Genomic DNA, 22,227 nt, shown 5'->3' with positions numbered 1-22,227 from the left:
ACACTAAGAATTGTCAAAATGTTTTGATGATGGTAATTATTAGTAGCTCTAACTGAGTTATAAATCAGAAGTCCCAGAATTAAGCTGAGCTGAGAACTTAAAGGAATACACATATATTAAACGTGGGCTTTCTAACGAAGTGGCTTACAACAGCATATGATTCTTAAAGAATCACTTATTTAATCCAATAATATCAGTATCATTCCAAATAATTTTGTTTAGTTGACATCATGGAATGGAAGCTCTTCCCCTAAGATAGCATTAAACACATCACTTGTCCTTTACATGACTTATTGAAGATTAAAAGGTAATTAATTTCAACTAGCAATTATTAAGATAATTTGTTCTTATGGTCTAGAAACCCTACTGGATTTACACGAGATGAAGGAAATATGATAACAGCTTTTAAGAAGCTTATAGATTATATAAACTAATAAAAATTCTTGACCTGATACCGTTTTTTTGCACATATCTGACATAGACTTGAAATTCCATTTCTGCCAAGACTTTTTTTTTCAGTAGAAACAATTTTATTCATCTATCATCTCTTCCTTCTCCTCCTCAGGTGGAAAAACCATTCTACTTTTGAGAATGTTGCCTTCCATGTTAAGTTTTCCTAAATGTTCTAATTATTATTTATAGATGCTTCTAGTACAGAGACCCAAGGAAATACCATTCACTATGTAATATTGTTACATTGTTACTTAAATACTTTCCCTTTAGAATTTTGGGTTCCCAGAACTTTCAACTAGACTATGCTTCCTAGTAACCAAGATAGTATATCATGTTATTATTTTCCATTTATGAGATCTTCAAAAAAACCTTATTTTTTAACTTACCTCATTTTGTCCCAGCAACTCAGATGTGGAACACCTAAAAAAACCTTAAATATAGTGTAAAATACACAATTGTATAATACACAATTTATCAGATACCATAATGTTATTATTTTATAATGTGATACATAGCATAACAATAATTAATATAATATACAAGGTCTGGATTATGATTTTCAATGTATTTTAACACACTTATGTCAGTTTCATTGAAATGGTCACAGAACTGAAAACTTGGTACTTAATTGGTTAGGAAGTCATACTGTTATTTTCATAAATGAAGAATCCAATTGAAAAGTGGAAACATGACATTTGAATTTCAGTAACACCATGCTTATCCTGCCATATCAATAACTATTTTATTTCCTAATTGAGACAGCCTCAAAATGGAATGTTCCTTTTAGTTAAAAAGAGTTGGTAATTCTGGTGCATTCATAAGACAGACATTCCTTTTGAGACTGTCTCAGTTGTATAATACTAGTTTTTGGTTTAGTGGACTAAAGAGAACATAATTAATTCATGAAAACAAATTTTCTATTTTTCAATGAGATGCCTAATGTATTGAAATCATGTTGTCATTTACAAATTATTTAGCAACACATTAGGCCACAATGACAAAGATTATTAAAAAGAATAAAATAATGATAAATGCAACATGGAATCACTTCATAGACATAGCAAAAGGAGTCAGACACAAATGATTGCATGCTATACTATTCCACAAATACAAAATTCATTGTAAAAATTGAATCTATGGTTACAAATATCAGAATAATGGTTATTTTGAGAGTATTAGCTAGGGCTAGGCAAACAAAAACATTTAAGGTGCTCGATATCATTTCTGTCTTTATCTGGGTGGTTACACATGTGCCCATATATGTAACTTTCATTGAGCTATAAACTTTAGATTTTTATGCATTTCTTTCTGTATGTTATATTTCAAAGACCATTTTGAAAGAAAGAAATTGTTAGCTGGGGTTAAGTAGCAAAGGAGGTAGTATACATTGCAAAAGAATAGTATTATATACCTCTATGTGTTCAGGAACATTTTAGTAACATGCTGCAATGATTTGACTTTTGTTCAACTCTGCAGTTGTTCTTAAAGAATCATTTATCCATGTTTGCTTGTTTCTATTCCAACACATCTTTTATGAGAATAAACCTGATGCTATCATCCACAGATTATTATAGTTTAATTCAAAATTTTGAAGCAGGGAAAAACTCTGAGATGCTAAGTAGGCTATTAAGGCTACTATTTCTTGTATTTGAAAATTCTTTATTGTCTATACAACCATGTTTAGATTAGGCAATATATACCTTTTTAAAATAGAGAGGTTAAGTGACTTTAAAAATCTCTTCTAGGTATAATTTTCTGGGTCAATGGGACTATGTCTTGAGCATTGAAGTGTAAAGGAAAGGAATCTGTTTTCACACTTCTTAGAAATATAATTTGGGAAGAAATAGAAAAATGATGTCTTTTGGATAGACCACATTATCTGAGACTAAGAGCTAACTCGTCAAATAATACTAAAGGAAAATTACCCTCTCTCTCTTCTGGTTTCTTGGAGAGATATTAAGTCAGAGCTACTGGAATGCCTGGACCAATAAGAGGCACTAATAAAGAAATACTTATTTATCTCTTCTTTAATATGTGTGTCTATAAGTCGTAGTATTAAATAGTTATTTTAAATGTGTATTATTCAAGTGGTCTCTCCATCAGGAGTGGCAGTTGAGAGTTTACTTCTGGTGTATGTCATACCTTATTCTATAAATAAAGCATGATGACCTTTCATACTGATTTCTTATCCCACTTTACCCTTGTGCATATTTCTACATTTATCATTCTCTCTTTGAAGTCAAGAAAGAGCAGTCAGGGAACAAGATGAAAATCTGGCTGCCAGTTTGTTCACTTATGTAAGCAAACATCTTCTGTTTTATTGTGTCCCTGTGAACTCTTACACAGAGTTGAAAGATCCAAAGAAAGCAAATAAGTAGCATGATTCCAACTTGACCTTGAATTGTAATCTATATCAACAACATCAGAGGTGGGATTATGGAGTCTTTTCTGGTCCTGGAAAAAATGAAACCTAAAAGAGGAGAAATTGGCAAGAAAAGGGTATCAAGATGCACATACACAATACATTGTTCTGAATGCAGATCCCTGAATTAAACTTTCCCATACATTTTTCATAAAAAAGAGATTACTGACCCTTGGCTACAAATTCAAAGAAGTTGACATCATAGTCAATTTTTCTAAAACAAAGGAGACCCATCTTGAAACAGGGAATGTTTTAGATTGCATTTTATAACCAACCAAGTGGTGACACCCAGATGGAACATGAAATGATTTAGTTGTTTCCAGGAAACTTTTCTTCATTATAAAATTGCGTTTTTAAGAATTATTATAATAGCCCACAAATTTCTTTACATGAGAATTTTCATGTTGTTTTCAATGTTATTGAATATGTCATTATATTATTACCTTCAGTCTTTCTGTACAGGAGACAAATAAACAGCAAGTATTTGTCTGTCTGGGCCATAAACTATAGTGGCAGCAAACTTAATCTGGTGTTAATTAGGCTTGTGGAAAACTAAATCAAGCATCAAAAACCACAGATTATCTTAGGCTTCCTCTAGCATAAACAGAAAGCCTTGAGGGTCTATCGCATATTATTTTTGTTGACAGTCTTCCACATTTTGACCAATTGATTTCATGTTTCTTATAGTTTTTGTCTTGATTACTCTTAGCTCTGTCTTCTCTTGGCCTCCAAGCAGCAGTTTGTTAATCCTTCCTATTTTGTGTATTTAAGCAGGATTACAAACTTCAAATGCATTGTAAAATGAACCTGTACACAATCTTTCAAAACCACTTAAGTGACCCAGTGATAGAAGTACCAACCTTGTAAGTAAATGCAGAACATTTTAGAAACCATGTCAAGTGTTTATTTATAAGCCATTTGTAATTACTAAGCAAGAATGAATGAAAGCTCTGGAAAATGTAAAATGGCAGAAACTTTTGCATTAAATTACAATTTACCCACAGCAAGGAAAGGATAATACTGTATTTTTTCAAGTTTGTTCTAATTGAAGAGTGTGATTATGTTCTACAGGCTCATTGACAAGTAAATGAAGACTCACATTGCAGAAACTTTAGCACACATGTAACAGAATAAGCCACTACAAAGAATAAATAAGTAGATATAAGCAATGGTCATAAACTATCATAAAAATTCCTTAGAATTTTATGAACCTACATGTTGATTATATACAATCAATATATTTTTTCTCCTTAAGTAGTTTTTAAGAATTCCAAAATACACTCTTCTTTTAAACTTCTTTGTCTTCTCAGGAATTCCTTCATTTATTCCTTCATTCTTTCCTTATTTTTTCTGTTCCTTCTTCATTCTTTCTTTTATTTTTAAATGTAATTTCCTGCCTGCTTTATTTTCTTCTAGCCCTCATATCCATCCTTCCTACTTTTCAGACTATTTTCTTTATTTGCCTCTCTCCCATTACTTTTCTCTCTCTCCATGTCCCTCTCTGCTTCCCCATGAACATTGCTAAAGCAACTACTCTGTAGCAGGCCTTGGAAACACAGTGTCAATTAACACAAAGTCTCTGCCTTCATGGATCTCACAACATATGAGAGAAATAGACATGAATATCAAAAGTACAGTATAGAATAAATAGTGTTATAAAATACACCCTCTATATCAAGTGCTACGATAGAAATATTAACTGAGTGCTATTAGAATGCAGAGAATTAGCATATAAATCAGACTGAAGGAAGAGATAAGGAAGATTTCTTATAGATTGTAATGCTTATGACAGATTTTAAATAGACACAAAATATATGAAGGAAGAGTGGATGGGACTATACAAAGTAAAATGTCCATATATAAAAGCATAATGTCATCATGTATCATGATGCAGTCTAAAACCTTCATGTTTAATATACCTAAACAGGAGGATATGTAAATGGAATATGGCAAATGTGAATCTAAGAAATAGGTACAAGCCAGAATATGAAATAACTTGTGTGCTACATTAAGGAACTTGAGCTTTATTATGTAAGACTTGCACAGATATTTTAAGGATATTAAACAATAGCAAGACAGAATCAGATTTGTGTTTGAAAAAGAACTTTAGAATTAATATGAATATAGAGATAAGAAAAATAAAATGGCAGATTAAAGAAGGTGGCTCTCTTTCCTGGTTGCTCCTTGGTGTGAAACCAAGAAAGCACACAGGCAGCTTCTCAGCAAGGTGAGTAGAAGCCTTCTTTACTAGGAATTAGTTCTAGATATTCAAAGAAGATTAGGGACTCAGGATGTTGGATATAAAAAAAAAGGAGAAATCCCTAGTGGAACTGCTGATGACAGCAGCTTCTACCAGTATGATCCCTCCAGCACTGCACCCTTGCACACAAAAATAGTGGAGGAATACATCAATTAAAGGAACCTGCATTAGATAGAAGCAACATCTATCATGGTTGCAAGGAGGGACAGAGGAAGAAATCATTTTGTAGCTGCAATGTGGGGGCCAACAGCTGGGAGAACCAATTCCTGAACAACTGTGCTTGAGCTAAAATAGAGGCCAGGCAAACCCACACCATAAGACATAAAGTGTGCCTAAGCGAACAGCAGAAAATCAAATGCGAGAGGGGTTTACACAGGGGAATATACTTGGGGAAACCCACCCACCTGTTTGCTTGAAGAATAGGCTGGGAGAGAGACTCCTGGACAGGATTTTGAAAGGGCAAAATGAGTTTGGAGACTGAACACGAGAGACCAGAAATCACAGGATTCACAACTGACTGAGGGAAGCAAGGACTGGCTGCTTCACCACACTATAAAACCCAGAGGATCTTCCTGGGAAAGTAGTCTTCCAGCATGGACAGGTAACTGCTGGACCCAGGAGGCATGCTGGTTTAAAATCTTCAGTTAAGTTGCCATTGAAAAAGAACCTGGAGCCCATCTAGGCCTAAATCTCACCTTCAGGAGCCCCACCTATGGGATTTCCGTTCACATTCCAGCAACCCCACCTAACACAGCTGAGAAGGGAATCCAGGAGTCTTTTGAACTTGAAAGAAAACAATTCTTTAGTATTTCATCAAGATTTTTTTTCTCTTTCCTCTGTTCAATTGTGATCTGAATGGTTTGTGGATACTTACATATATTCAATCTGGTTCATTTTTCTCATAACTAGCATTTTTGAAGGCAGTTATTTTTCATAGTTCAGTATTTTAAGGACTAAGATATTTGATAAGTGTATATTGGTTTTGTTCTTGTATTATTTTAATTTTATCTTTTAAATTTTTATTTTATATATTTTTTCTCTCACTTATCTGTTTGATTCTTTCTCTCTTTTCCTCTTCTAACAGCCACTCTCTATTGATCTGTATTTGATCCTTTCTTTAGTTTTTTATTTCTACTTTCTCTTGTCCTTCCTTATAATCATCATATCCTACATTACTTCTGTTCTATCCCTTTTTACCACTTGAAATTGTAAATTCTTTTGTACACTTACTGTTTTTACTAAGTCAATAACTGATCCTATCATTTCTGCTTATTGTGACAATTAACATTGTAGAAGGCATAGCAGGAATTATTTGGTTTAATTCTGTAAATTTTTTGCTTTGGAAGTTGTTATTATCTGTCTCCCCCTAAAATATGAGCTATTAGAAACCCTCAGGAACACTGTAAGTTCACAAGGTAGAAACTATCTAAAAATCACATGGTTAGATTGGTAGACACACAAATGACATGGAAAAGCAACGGAACAAATCACCCCCAAACAAACCAAACTACTTAATAACAGAATCCATCAACACCACAGTGGAAGAAATGTCAGAGAAGTAGTTTAGAATGCTCACTTAAATTGATCTGTGAGGTATTGGAAAATGTAAGGTGTGATAGTGGGAAGAAAATATAAGAAACAAATATTGCTTCAATAAAGAAACAGACATTCTGAGAAAAATTCAAGCAGAAATACTTAAAATGAAAGAAACAAAAAAATCAAAATAAAAATTCACTAGAAAGAATAACCAGGAGGATAGACCACTTGGAAGATAGAGGTTCAAGCATTGAAGACAAAATATATACTCTTGAAAATAAAGTTGACCATAGGAAAAAAAAAATGTAAAAAGATCATGATTAGAACTTCCAAGAAATGTGGAATAACATGAAAAGATCACATTTAAGATTTATTGGGATAAATGAAAGTTTGGAGATACAAGCCAAAAGAATGCACAATCTTTTCAGTGAAATAATATCTGAAAATTTCCAAACCTTAAGAATGAAATGAGCCTGGGGCTGTAGCTCACTGGGTTAGAGTTACAACTTGTCTAGCACATGTGATACACTGAATCAAATCTCAGGACCACATATAAATAAATACAATGAAGTTCCATTGACAACTAAAAAAAGTGATTGAAATGGGAAATCAGTACATACAGAAATACAGTAACCCAAATATAATGAATTAAAACAGACCCACACCAAAGCATAATATTATGAAAATGCATATCATACAGAATTATAGAATTTTAAAGGCTGCCAGAGAAAAATAGCAGGTTACATTTATAGGGAAACTAATCCAAATCTCAGCAGCTTTCTCAACTCATATCTTGAAAGCTATGAGGGCTTAAAATAATATATACCAAACTCTTAAAGAAAATGGATGCAAACCAAGAATACTATACCCAGCTTTCTATGATAAACAAAAGTTAAAAGAATTCACAACTAGAAGACAGAACTACAAAACAATTTCAATAAAATATTTCATGAAGAAGAAATGAAAAACAGCAAAGTCAGGAAATACACTAGAAAAGGCAGGAAATACACTAGAAGAATAGTCAATCTAAGGAGAAACTAATTCAAATTAAAAACCAGAAATAAATCAAAATGATAGGGAATAAAAATAATTTCTCAGTAATAACATTGAAAGAAAATGGCCTAAACTGATCAATCAAAAGACGTAGAGTTGCAGACTGGATTTAAAAACAAGACCCAACAATATGATGTCTCCAAGAGTCTCACCTCATAGGCACAGACATTCACAGACTGAAGGTAAAAGAATGAAAAAAACAATATATCATTCTCATGGATCTCAAAATCAGGCAGGAATTTCTATCTTCATATTGCATAAGGTGATCTCAAACCAAAGTTTATAAGAAGGGACTAAAAAGGTAATTTCATACTGCTTGAGATAATTATATATCAACAGGATGTAACAATTGTAAATATTTAAGCCCCCCAAATAGTAGTATCTACATACATCAAACAAACCCTTCTCACTTTCAAGAATCTACTATACCACAGCAAAATAATACTGGGTAACTTTAAAATGCCTCTGTCATCGTGGGATAAATCTTTCAAAAAAAAAACTAACAAAGAAACTATAGAACTAAGAAATACAATTAACAACTTAGATTTAACATACATATATTGAATATACCATCCAAAAACAACTGAATACACATTCTTCTCAGAAGCACATGAATCATTTTCTAAAATAGACTATATCTTAGACCACAAAACAACCCATAGAAAATACAAAATATGTAATTCCTTGCATTCACTCAGATTATAATGGGATGAAATTAGAAATAAATGATAAAATTAAAAATTAGGAACTACTCTAACATCTGAAGACTAAATAATATGCCATTGAATGACCAATGAACAGCTGAAGAAATCAAGGATAAAACTAAAAAAAAAAACCTTAGTGATGAATGAGAATAGCAACACATCATATCAAAATCTCTGGGACACTATGAAGGTAGTTCTGAAGGGAAAGTTCATTGCATTGACCTCATTCATTAAAAGAACAGAAAGTCACCAAATAAATCACATAACATTACATCCTAAAGCCCTAGAATAAGAACAAGTCTATATACCAAAAGCAGTAGAGTATAGGAAATACTTAAAATCTGAGCCAAAATCAATGAAATTGAAACAAAAAAATTCAAAACATCCACAAAACCAAAAGTTTGTCCTTTGGAAAAAAATCAATAAAATTGATAAAACCTTAGTCAAGCTAATGAAATAAAGAGAAAAAAATCAAATGGCTAAAATTCATGAAGAAAAAGTAAATCATCACAGACACTACTGAAATACAGATGATAGTCAGGACTCCTTTGAATATCTATACTTCAGTAAAAGAGAGAATAATGAAGACAGTGACAAATTTCTATGGACATGTAATCTACTCAAATTGAATCAGGATGACAAAGAAAATTTTAAACAGATCAATTTTAAGCAGTTAAATTTAAGATGCCATCAGAATACTACCAATGAAGAAAAGCTGAGGACCCAATCAAATTCTAAACCATGTTCTATCAGACATTCAAAGAAGAATTAATACCAATCCTCCTGAAATTATTTCATGAAATAATAAAAAAAGAGGGAAACCTTCCAAACTCATACAATGAATCTAGTCTCACCCTGATAACAAAATGAGACAAAGACACATCAAGGAAAGACTTCACACTAATGTCCCTGATAAACATAGATGCAATAATTCTTAGAAAAATACTGGCAAATCACATAAAAAACATATTATAAAGATTTTTTAAAGGTAGTGCACCATAATCAAGTGGGGTTCATCCCAGGGATACAAGGTTGTTTTAACATATGGAAATCAATAAATGTAATTCATCACATCAATAGGCTTAAAGACAAGAATAAAATGGTTATCTCAATAGATGCAAGGAAAGAATTGGACAAAATTCAGCATACATTCATGATAAAAACACTAGTAAAACCATGAATATCAGAAACATACCTCAAAATTGTAAAGCCTATATATGCTAAACACAAGGGCAACATGATTCTAAAAGGAAAAAATTGAAAGCATTCCATCTAAATACAGGAACAGGACAGGGATGCTCTCTTTTATCACATCTATTCATCATATTCCTTGAAATCTTAGCCAGAGAAATTACACAAAAGAAAAAAATTAAAGGGGTTTGAATAGGAAAAGAAGGACTCAAACTATCCCTATTTGCTGATGATATGATCCTATACTTTTAAAACTCAAAAAAAAAAACTCCATAAGAAAGCATCTAGAACTCAAAACAAATTCAGCAAAGTAGTAGGATATAATATTAACATGCATAAATCAGTTGTGTGCCTATACACCAATGATGAATCAAGTGAAAAACAAATTTAGAAAACTATCCCATTCATGATAGCATCAAAAATATTTGGGGATCAATCTAACAAAAGAAGTGAAAATCCTGTACAATAAAAACTACAGAACACTAAAGAAAGAAATTAAAGAAGACCTTAGAAGATGGAAAGATCTCCCATGTTTTTGGATAGGCAGAATTAATATTGTCAAAATGGCCATACCACCAAAAGTGTTATACAGATTTAATGCAATTCCTATTAAAATCCCAATGATGTTCTTCATAGAAATAGAAAAACAGTCATGAAATTAATTTGGAAAACTAAGAGACCCAGTATGGCCAAAGCAATGCTTGGCAAGAAAAGTGAAGCAGGAAACATCACAATACTAGACCTTAAATTATACTACAGAGCCACAGTAATGAAACTGCATGGTTCTGGCACCAAAAAAGACATGAAGACCAATGGAACAGAATGGAAAACAGAGACAAACCCACATATAGTTAAACCATTCTACACAAAGCCACCATAAACATACATTGGAGAAAAGATAGCCTTTTAACTTATGGTGCTGGGAAAACCAGAAATTCATATGTAGTAGAATGAATTTTTACCCATATCTCTCACTCTACACAAATTTCAAGTAAAGTGAAGCAAGAGAATTTGTACCTAATAGAAGAAAATGTTGGTTCAACTGCCCATTATGATGGTTTAGGAAACAACTTCCTCATCAAGACTCCTAAAGCACAAGAAGTAAAATCAAGAATCAATAAATAGGGTGGTATCAAGCTAAAAAGCATCTTCACAGCAAAGGACACAATCAAGAACATCAAGAAAGCCTAGAGAATGGGAGAAAATCTTTGCCACTTGAAACTCAGATAGAGCACTAATCTCCAAGATATATAAAGAACTCAAAAACTTATTAACAAAACAACAAATAATCCAATTGATAAATGAGCAAAGGAACTTAATAGGCATTTCACAGAAGAAGAAATATGATTGGTCAACAAATACATGAAAAAATGTTCAACATCTCTAGCAATTAGAGAAATGCAGATTCCCATGTTCTTGGATAGGCAGAATTAATATTGTCAAAATGATCATACCACCAAAAGTGTTATACATATTTAATGCAATTCCTATTAAAATCCCAATGATGTTCTTCAAAGAAATAGAATGAGATTCCATCTGAGATTCCATCTCACTCCAGTCAAAATGACAATTATCAATAATACAAGTAAAAATAAATGTTGGCGTGAATGTGAGGAAAAACATTCACTTTTACATTGCTGGTAGGACTGCAAATTGGAGCAATGACTATGGAATGCAGTATGGAGATTTCTTAGAAAACTTGGAATGGAACTACCATTTGACCTAGCTATCACACTCCTTATTATATACCCAAAGTATTTAAAAGCAGCATACTACAGTGACACAACCACATCAATATTTATAGCAGCTCAATTCACACTGGCTAAACTATGAAATCAGTCTAGGTGCCCCTCAACAGATGAGTGGCTAAAGAAAATGTGATATATATACACAATGGAATATTAGTCAGCCACAAAGAAGAATGAAAATGACATCTACTAGTAAATGGATGGAATGGAGACTGTCATGCTAAGTAAAATAAGCCTATCCCAAAAAAACAAAGGTCAAATATTCTTTTTGATATGTGTATGCTAACACACAACCAAGTGGGGAAGAGAAAGAATAGATAGAATTTCAACAGTTTAGATGAAGGGGAATGAAGTGACAGTGGATGAGAATTGGTAAGACAGTAGAATAAATCAGACTTAACTTTCCTATTTAGATAAATGAAATTCACATAATGTACAACAGTAAGAATGGGATCCTCATTAGAATAAGTTATACTCCATGTATGTTTAATATGTGAAAATACACTCTACTCACATATATATTTTAAAGGAACAAATAAAAAATACACATGCACACAAAAAATTAGTATGAAAGAAAAGAGTGTGATATAAACAAGGTTGGGGACTAGAGCAAGAACTAGGCCAGAATATATGAAAAGCTTAAGAAATGAAATAGTTTTCAGACAAGAAATAAAATATATTTGAGAGTATCAAGGTTGTTTTCCCATCCTAATTTGGCTATAACCTGTATGTCTTTTTTGTAACATATATAGAAGTCATAACTTGTTTTTTTTTCTTTTTTATTAGTTCTTTTTAGTTATACAAAACATTAGGATTCATTTTGACCTAATTATTAAGACATGAAATATAATTTGTTCTAAGTCCCAAGTATTTCCCTTTTCTTTCTTTGCCTCCCTCCCCCTTTCCCTCCCCCTCTACTGTATTGATCTTTCTGCTATTCTCTTTTAGTTTATTTATTTTTTTTGTTATTGTCTTGCAGGTATACATGATGGTGAGATATATTCACATATATTCATAATGATGATATAGTCACAAATGTACATAATTATGTGAGATTCATTCCTCTCTTCTTCCCTTATCCTATCCCTTCTCCCTCACTCTCAGTCTCCTTCCTCTAGTCCATCAGTCTTTCTTCTACTTTGATGGAATCCCTCTTTTTGAGACTCTCCTTCTCTCTCACTCTCTTCCCCTAATTTTGAGCTAACTTCCATATATCGGAGAAAGCTTTCAACCTTTGACTTTCTGTATCTCACTTATTTGACTTAGCATGATAGTTCCATCTATTTATCAACAAATACCATAATTTCATTCTTCTTTATAGCTAAGTTATACTCCCTTGTGTGTATGTGTGCATGTGTGTGTGTGTGTGTGTGTGTGTGTACACATGCATATATATCACATTTTGTTTATGCATTCATCTGTTGAATTGCACCTAGGTTGGTTCAATGACTTCACTTTTGTGAATTGTGGTATTCTAAACATTGGTGTGGCTACATCCCTATTGAATGCTGATTTTAGAAATTTTTGATATATTCGAAGGAGTGAATAACTGAATCATATAGTAGTTCTGTTCCTAGATTATTTTTTAGAGTAGAAAGTAAGTTTTATTAAAGAAAAGTAAAAGCAGACTTATCCCATGTGGAAGAAAGGGACCCAAAGGCAGAATCCATCAGATTGAGCAAATCTTGCCATTTTTATAGGTTTTATTCTCCCGTTCTTTCCCCCTTATCTCTTTCCTTCCTGCCTACGTGATTAGACCTGGTTTTGCATAAAGTGAGAAGTGATGGGCAGGGGAAAGGCCAAGGTGATTCAGGCAGGTAAGGGCATCTTCTTGTCTGTAGTCCCTGACAAGGGCAGGTAAATTTGGTAATCAATGAGCTCTGCAGGTCCTTGAAATTCCATTATCCCAGGGCAGTCTCCAACTTCCAGAAGCAGTTGACTTTCATGACCCCCATTTCCTCAGTCTGACCCGATACCCTATTTGTACACTAACTGCCTGTCCCAAATTCTGGCTTCATTCCCCTTCTAGTTTTAGGAACTCCTTACTGCTGTAAGGAAAGGGGGCGACGACTGCCCTGGTTGCTTAAAGCTGGAAGGGGGCAGCATTGGGCAAGCAGTTTGGAGTTCCCTTTTAGAAATCAGGTCGACCGAGGGATCCACAGTAAAAGTCTGGTTGAGAAGTAATAGGCTGGAGGATCATTTGAGAGATGGGAGATCTATAAGAGAAACAAGAAGTTATGAGTACTGGGATAAGATTAATGCAAAAATAAATGCCACATCATAGGAACATGCCAATGAGTATAATGGTGATGACAGAGACTAATAATGTTTTCCACCAAGAGGTACCAGAGAACCAGGAGGTAAGAATTTGTTCTAAAGGATTTAATATGTTCTGGTTCCCATATTAGGGTGGTTTCTCCTTGATGTAAAGTTTCTTTCAGAAGGCTGTAAAGAGGCTTAGCTAATTCCCTGTACTCAGGAATCCAAAGTTTGCAGTATCCAGTTCCTAGGAAGCCTCTGAGTTACCTTATGGTCTAAGGCAGAGGATATTGTCCTATGGGAGTTATTCTTTCCTGTCCTAGTTTGTGGATTCCTTAAGACAGTTGTAATCCTAAATATTGAACCTGTTGTTTCATAATTGAGCTTTATTTTTTGAGACTTTATACCCCTGATTGGCTAAGAAGTTTAAGATTTCTGAAGTAGCCTTTTGACATTCCTTCTGGGTGGAGGGTCATAACAGGATGTCATCCACATATTGGAGAACAACTGCAGATGTCTTATCTCTGAATTTTGTTAAGTCCTTAGCCAGAGTTTGTTCAAATAGATGGGGGCTATCTCTAAATCCTTGGGGCAGTACTGTCCAGGTTAATTGAGATCCACTGTCTGGTTCCTCGAAGGCAAACAGATACTGAGACTGAGAGTCCAGAGGTATACAAAAGAAGGCATCCTTTAAATCTAACACAGTAAACAAAGCAGCAGTTGCTGGAATCTCAGAATGCAGAGTATATAGATTAGGAACCATGGGGTGGAGGGGGACAACTGCTTCATTAATTGTTCTGAGGTCTTGGACTAAACGCCATTCCCCATTAAATTTTTGAACTCCCAAAATCAGTGTATTACATGGGCTATTACAAGGTACTAAAAGTTTCTGCTGTTTGAGGTTCTGGATGAGCTTTAATAAGCTCTTTTTTGCTTCTGAGTGTAGCGGATATTGTCTCTGATGTGGAAAGACAGAGGGATCCCTTAAGACTATTATAATTGGGATTGTACTTTTTGCCCGTCCAATCTTACCTTCAGTGGCCCATACTTCAGGGTTTATATCACATTCTAATACAGGTAAACATAATGATTCTTGTGGTCCCAAATTCATTGTAATGGAAGTCTGAAGTTTTGAAAGTAAGTCCCTTCCCAATAAAGGGGTAGGGCATTCTGGAACTATCAGGAATGCATGAGAAAACATCATTCCATCCCACTCACAACTCAGTGGGGGAGTAAACTTTCTGGTAATAGGCCGTCCAGACACCCCTTGCACCATTCTAGTATTAGAGGAAAGAGATCCAGGATAAGAGGTGAGCACTGCAAACCTGGAGCCAGTATCTAAGAGGAAGTTGACCTCTTGGCTCCCTATGGAGAAGCATATCTGGGACTCATGTGTAGTGATAGGAGTTACGGGAGCCATTAGAATTGGCCCTGGGCCCCATCAGGCCTGTGTGGAAGAGTCTGCCCTCGAGGACCTACAGCCCTGAAGACAGTCACTTTTCCAATGATTGCCTTGACATTTAGGACAAGGCTCTGGAGGTGGCCATTTGGCTTGGGGACATTCCCATTTGAAATGTCCCTCCTCTCCAATTCCATTTTCCTCCTTATTCACCTGGGAAGCTAACTCCTCTTAGGGCTAAGACCAGCGCTTTGACCTTTTTCTTGTCTCTATGCTCTCTTTCCTTCTTTTCCTCTTCATCTCGATCATAAAAAACGGAAGTTGCAAGTCAGAGGATATCATCTAAGGATTGATCAGGGCCATGCGTCAATTTCTGTAATTTCCTCTGAATGTCTGGGGCTGACTAAATTTGTCCTTTAAACGTAAGTGGCCCTCTTTGGATTCACGATCCATGGTGGTGTGTTTTCTCATTGTCTCCCTGAGTTTCTCCATGAAAATAGCCAGGCTTTCCTGGGGATCTTGTATACATTCAGAAACCTTGGAATAGTTAATAGGCTTCTGTTTGATTCTCTTAAGGGCCTCAAGGACTAACATTTGGAAGTGTCTGATCTTCCAAGCATCCTGTTCATCATTTGGATCCCAGTCAGAATCATTTCTTGGAACTGCCTGTGCTCCTGATGGATAGTTGGGTTTAGATCTAGTTTGGGCTCCTGGGGCATGAACAAGGTGTAGGTCATCCCCAAACTGTTCAGCTGCTTTTAGGGTGGCTTCCTTCTCATTGGAGGTTAAAGTCTGGTTAAGTAACAGGATAATATCTTTCCAGGTGAGGTCAAACACCTGGCATAGATTTTGAAATACCTCAATATATTTATCTGGATCTTCTGAAAATTTACCTAGGTCTGTTTTTATCTGTCTTAGGTCTTGGAGGGAGAAAGGGCTGTATACTTTAATTGGTCCAAATTCTCCTGGCATCTCCTGGAGAGGTAGTATATTTGATCTGTCCATATGGGAAGATGCAGAAAGGCCAGGGTATGAAGGACAGGAGGCCTGCTGTTGGGAATTAGCAGAAAATGGAGATTTGGGGGGTTCCTATGATTCCTTTTACTCAGTAGGTTGTTCTTTAAAGTTTTCTTGCCTTATGGCAGTGGTTATGGTCAAGTCTACTTTACATTGGTGGCATAATTTGGGGTCTTCCCTTAGAGTAAAGATTTGAACATAGGTACCTCACACCATTTTTCCTTCTCTTTTGCAAAATCTATCAAACTGTAAAATGGTATTAAAATTTATACTTCCCTCTGGCAGCCAGGATTCTCCATCAGAGAGTGTGTACTGAGGCCAGGTCTGGCAGCAGAAGAAAATGAAGTACTTTTTCTTGAGTGTCTGTGGGTCAAATTTGTCCCAGTTTTTCAGTATGCAAGCTAGTGGTGAACCTGACAATACTGTTGAGAGTGAAGCTCCCATCTCAGCGTAGATCTCAGTGGGACCTCCAAATCTGATATCACTATTTACCGGTGATGAGTCCTGCTTCCTCAGGTGTTGAAGTATGATGCCAGAGAAGCACACCAAGGCAAGTATAGAGTAGAAAGTAAGCTTTATTAAAGAAAAGTAAAAGCAGACTTCTCCTGGGTGGAAGAAGGGGACCCAAAGGCAGAATCCCCCATTCCTAGATTAATGAGGAAACTCCATGCTGCTTTCCAGGGTGGTTGCAATAATTTGTGATCTCGTCAATAATGTGTAAGTGTACATTTTTCCCTGCATCCTTGCGAAAACTTATTACCATTTGTATTCTTGATAATTGCCATTTTGACAGGAATTAGATAAAATCTCAATGTAGTTTTGATTTGCATTTCCCTAATTGTTAGAGATATTGAACATTTTTTCATATTTGTTGGTCATTTGTATTTCTTCTTTTTAGAGGTGTCTGGGTATTTATTTTGATCCTTAATTGTGCTTTTTCAACTTTTGATATTAAGATTTTGAGTTCTTCATATATTCTGGATATTAATTTCCTATCTAAGGAGTGGTCAAGATTTTTTCCCATTCTGCAGGCTTTCTCTTCATGCTCTTGTTTCCTTTGCTGTGTAGAAACTTTTCAATTTGATGCCTTCCCTTTTATATATTTTTGATTTTATTTCTTGTACCATTGGAGGCTCATTAAGGATATCAGTTCCTGTGCTGACATGTTGAAATGTTGAGACTACATTTTTTCTAACATTTGCAGAGTTTCAAGTCAAATTCCTAGGTCTTTAATCCACTTCAAGTTGACTTTTTTGCAGGGCAAAAGATATTGGTCAAATTTCATTCTTCTACATTTGAACTTACAGTTGTCCCAAAACCATATTTTGAAAAGGCAATCTTTTCTCCAACATTTGTCTTTGAACGCTTTGTCAAAGATCAAATGATTTTATAAATATTGGTTTGTCTCTGTTCCTTCTATTCTATTCCATTTGTCTTCATGTCTGTTTTGTTGCCAGTACCCTGACAGCTCTAATGATTATTCAATCACTTCACCTACAATTAGCTTGAAAGCTTTTACACAGTACATTCTGGTATATATTTATGAATAAATGAAGGTGATATGGAATCACAGAACATTGTGTTCAGAGAAAAATATACTGGAGTTTGCTATTTCAAAAATATAGTGATTGTGAATCCCTGCAAATCACATTGTATGTGAATGGAAATAAGTGATTCAAGTGAAAACTGGTTCAGAAATAAATAATTGTGAGACAGAAAGCAATAAGGGTTAGCTAGATGGATAGTGTCCTGATTCTTTAAGCCTGGACTAAGAAACCTGTGTCCTTGGTGGCTACTGAGAAAATAATCTTAATGGAATAGAATGTCTTGGTTACTGACTACTACAAAATTGGTTTCTGGTGAGATTTTCCATGTGCAGGCAATTATGAATAATCATATTTCAGCATAAGTTAATATTGATATGATAATAGCAATGTGATTGTTTTATATGAAGCCTTGTTCAAGTAATTGTGTAGAATGAAAAAAATTACAATAATAAAACAAACAGTCATATTGGTCAATTGTAGCTCTTGTTTGTATGGAATGTATCTAAACATATATATGGAAAAGTATATTATCTTGGATAAACAAGCATTTAAAAGTATATTATACTTTTCAAAATAGAGAAAATTATTACATTCTATACTTAACATGTATCTTAATCCAAATCAGTAACTTCAACTTTGGAGAACATACTGAGTCTGAATTTTAAAATATTTTTAGAACATTTTTTAAAAGTGAATTTATCTGGTGTTGCTTCCAGAACAGTGATTTAAAACCTTTTCATGTTGGTGGGATACATAAGAAACAATAGTATTTGAACATTACATTGGGGGAAAACAAACCAAGCTGTTCATATTAGGAGTGCTTGATGTCTAGGCCCTGCAGTACTATTTAAGAGGTGAGAGGATCAGTGTCTTGATATATGTAACGCATTTTTGGCATGATAATTGGGAAAGTCTTCCCTAAAATCTCATCCTTTAGAATAAGCAAAAATATTTGTTATTAACATTAAAGAAAGAACTAATACAAGTTCATTGCCATGCAGAAGAAAATACAATTTCTGCACACAAAACATCAATGTAAGTAGTGCTGGCTTCAGCAAACATGACAAATATATTTATTTTATGTAAAAGAGAAATGTCTATAAGGTGTTTAAATGATTTTGGTGAAAATTTTATTGTTTTGTATTCTTGAACTTAGAAGGTACTTTTTTCCATAGGTAAAACAACTTCGGTCAAATTGTACCAAATGTCAAATAATTTTGTTCTCAAATAACAAAGCTTAACATCAAAAGAATGGAAAAATTTGGTGAAATGCACAGATAAGGAGTTAATATCTTAGGTTGCATATATGTTTCTAATTACTTTTAATAACCAGTTTTTTCTTCAGCAAACACTCTAAGACCCTAATTAATATGTAATGAATATTTATTTGAGCATTCATTTGTTTGTACAAATCGTACCACTAGAACTGTAAAGAATACACAAAATAAATTTTTCAACATCACATCTATGATTAAGGGTATTGGAAAGAGTCATGTAGTATAAATGATAAAATCATATTCATGTCCAAGTATGCCACTTTTTAGATTGGGCAAGTTACTAAAGCACAGGAGGAAAAACAGTATAGGTAAAATAATCTATAAAAATGTATATGCTAGACTAATTTTGTTAGGAATATATATAAGTAAGAAACAAACACACACATATAATTTACTATAAAGGAAGAATTAGCCAGGTGTGGTGGCACATGCCTATAATGCCAGAGGCTTGGGAGGCTGAGGCAGGAAGATCACAAATGCAAAGCCAGCTTCAGCAACTTAGCAAGGCCCTAAGCAACTTCGTGGGACACTGTCTCAAAATAAAATATAAAAAAGGAAAAAAATAAGAAGACTAAAAGGGAAATATATTTTAATAGGGAATAAAAAAGGTGAGAGAAAGATTTGACTGGAAAGTTTGCTGGAAAATGCTTATCTTTCAGAAAGAACACAAAAGTGAAATCTTCTAAGCAAAAGTATAAACTGAAAGTCCCCGCCCCAACTTGTTTTCATTAAAACATTGATTAGTAAGTCTATCTTAACTACTATTAAGCCTCAAATAGTAAGACTACAGCTCTAATGCACATACTAAGGCTACAACTGTAAACAAAGCATGAGTTTTTATTGTATTTTTAAAAACTTGGACCATTTTTAGGCAGAATTAGCCATAGAAAACAAGTTGATGTTGAAGAAATTTTAATAAAATTTTCAGATTCTTTCTCTGGTGCATAATACACATAAAGTTTAGGCCTTTTGTCTTCTTCAGGTTGCTAGTACTGGACAATAATGAAAACAAATGTTTAGGCAAGTTATACCCATGTTTTGTGATATCCTCATTATGCAAAAATATAAAGAAAAAATAATATTTGGTTGTGGCCTCTCGACTATGTAATATCCAGAAATGACACTCCAGAAAATTATAAAAATTGCCAAGACAATGTTTTCTTTTATGTCTTATTAACTAGAAATATTGTTTATCCAGAAGTCCCTACCTCAGGCATTAAAGTTAGTTGAAATTGTATTGTACATCAAAGAAATGCCATGACAGCAGTGCTATTAATCTTTGTCAAAATAAAAAGTGTTATATGTTTGGAAGAACAATAGTTATGAGAATTGAATAAAGTAAGTCACTTCCCTTCCTATTCCCTTGAATAAATAAGGCCCATTGGAATAGACATAGCTATTGATCTAAACAGGAAAGGGAGTAGAAAAACATCCCATAAGGAGTAGGCAGTTATAAAAACTGATATAATTTCAGAGAACTGCATTTGTGTGTGTGTGTGTGTGTGTGTTTGTGTGTGTGTAACGTGTAGGAAAGTATAAATATCATTAAGCTGAATTTATTCTAAGTTCCACAAATAATAATTTTGAGCACTTCCACATACTGGGCTTCAATTTTATCATCTGTAAAATGAATGCTTACATCATATGATGTCTATATTCTTTTCCCTCATTATTATGCAGAAGAATTATCTTTCTCCCAATATGTTCTATTACATATAATTCTCATGTTCTGTTAAAGTTGAAGCACTGAGGAAAAGAATATGATATACTTTTACTTTCTAGTTATAATCTCATTTCCCTTTAATCATATATTTAGTATTTTCTTTTAAAACACTACATGATTACTCCTCTGAGTAAGAAATATTTCATTTTATCTTGGCACAATAAAATATGATAATAAAAATCCATGTCTTGGAGCAACCCCTAAAATTTGAAAATTTAATATAAACCCTAATTTTTGCTTATGTGTGCATTTTTATACTTGCATGATCAGGAGATGCCATTGTAGCTTAGTCGTATTTCAGTGAACCCCACAGAATAATATAGCAATCAACTCACTGGGACAAATAAGTCACAAGAGTGACTGCTAATGAATAACCATTCGTGTTTAGTCATTTTGTATCAAGGTGATATACCTACAAGATTCATTCTATTCATCCATCTGTGTAAAGTTAAATCTATAAAATGCTGTCATTAAAAGCTTCTACACTGCCAAACAAAGGAAACACTAGAGTCAAAAATTTTAAATACAGGCCTTATTTTTCTTTTATACATGTATGCAATATGGGGAGAGAACAGAGAAAAAAGGGATTGAAAAATGAGAAAATAGTGCACTAATAGTTACTGTATTTTGGTAGGAGATCAGTGGATGAATTTTATTTCCTTCTTTTTATTATTTTTGTATTGTATTTGTTTCCATTAAAAGCAGATAGTGATCTATAAAGAACAATAATTTCCCCAGAAAAATAGCAATTCTATAAATGCAGACATGCTATCAGTGCCTATCAATTACACATCATAACTGGCTCTTAAATTTCCATAGCTCCTATACTTTAGAAGTCCTCATTTGTTTAATAGCCTCTTAACTTTCTATCTTCACTCATGTTCATGTTCTAGTGCAATATTTACCCAGAAGTCACAAGAACTTTCATAAAATGAAAATTAAATTATCATTCCCTTGCTTAAAACTTTCCAGCTGTTCCTCATCATATAGCAGCTTCCAAATGGATTACTACTTGGAAGTATATCACTAAAAAATAAATTTAAAAGTTAAAAAGAAGAAATTACTAATATTAAAGAAGAGGTAGGGCTAAAATCTGCTCAGCTTAACATTCCCATGTTAGCATCTGCAGATATACATGAAATTCCAAAAAATCTTTCACAGAAATGCAGATTATGTGCAACATGAAGTTTAAATTTCTTACCATAATTTTAACATTTTCTGCTTACTTCCTGGGTCTTATTCCTTATTGCTGTTCCCAACCCAAAGCAGAGTTACTTTGAGTAATCTCAAGCCTTTGCATAATACAGGTCCTGTTCATAAAATCTCCACCATCTCCTTGTTCAACTGACAAAACATTATTCATACTTCAATATTTGCTAAGTTTCCTTTATAAACCCTTTACATTCAAATATTATGGCCATGTCAGCACTCATGGAACAATACAAATGAAGTCACTTCTCAGAGTTTCCATAGAGAATTAGGTGCTGCTTATGAGGGGGAACTGCTAAAATAACCACAATCTCTTTTATTTCCATCAATAATCATAGAAGTATATAAAGTTGTACTCTCAAATCAAGTACTAAATAAATACTAAAATAGTGGAAGATAGTCTTTTATATACATAATATCCAGGTTAAG

The sequence above is a fragment of the Sciurus carolinensis genome, chromosome X (assembly GCF_902686445.1).
Source record: "Sciurus carolinensis chromosome X, mSciCar1.2, whole genome shotgun sequence".
Lineage (NCBI taxonomy): Eukaryota > Metazoa > Chordata > Mammalia > Rodentia > Sciuridae > Sciurus > Sciurus carolinensis.
The sequence above is the reverse complement of the archived record's forward strand: the minus strand, read 5'-3'. Positions refer to the sequence as shown.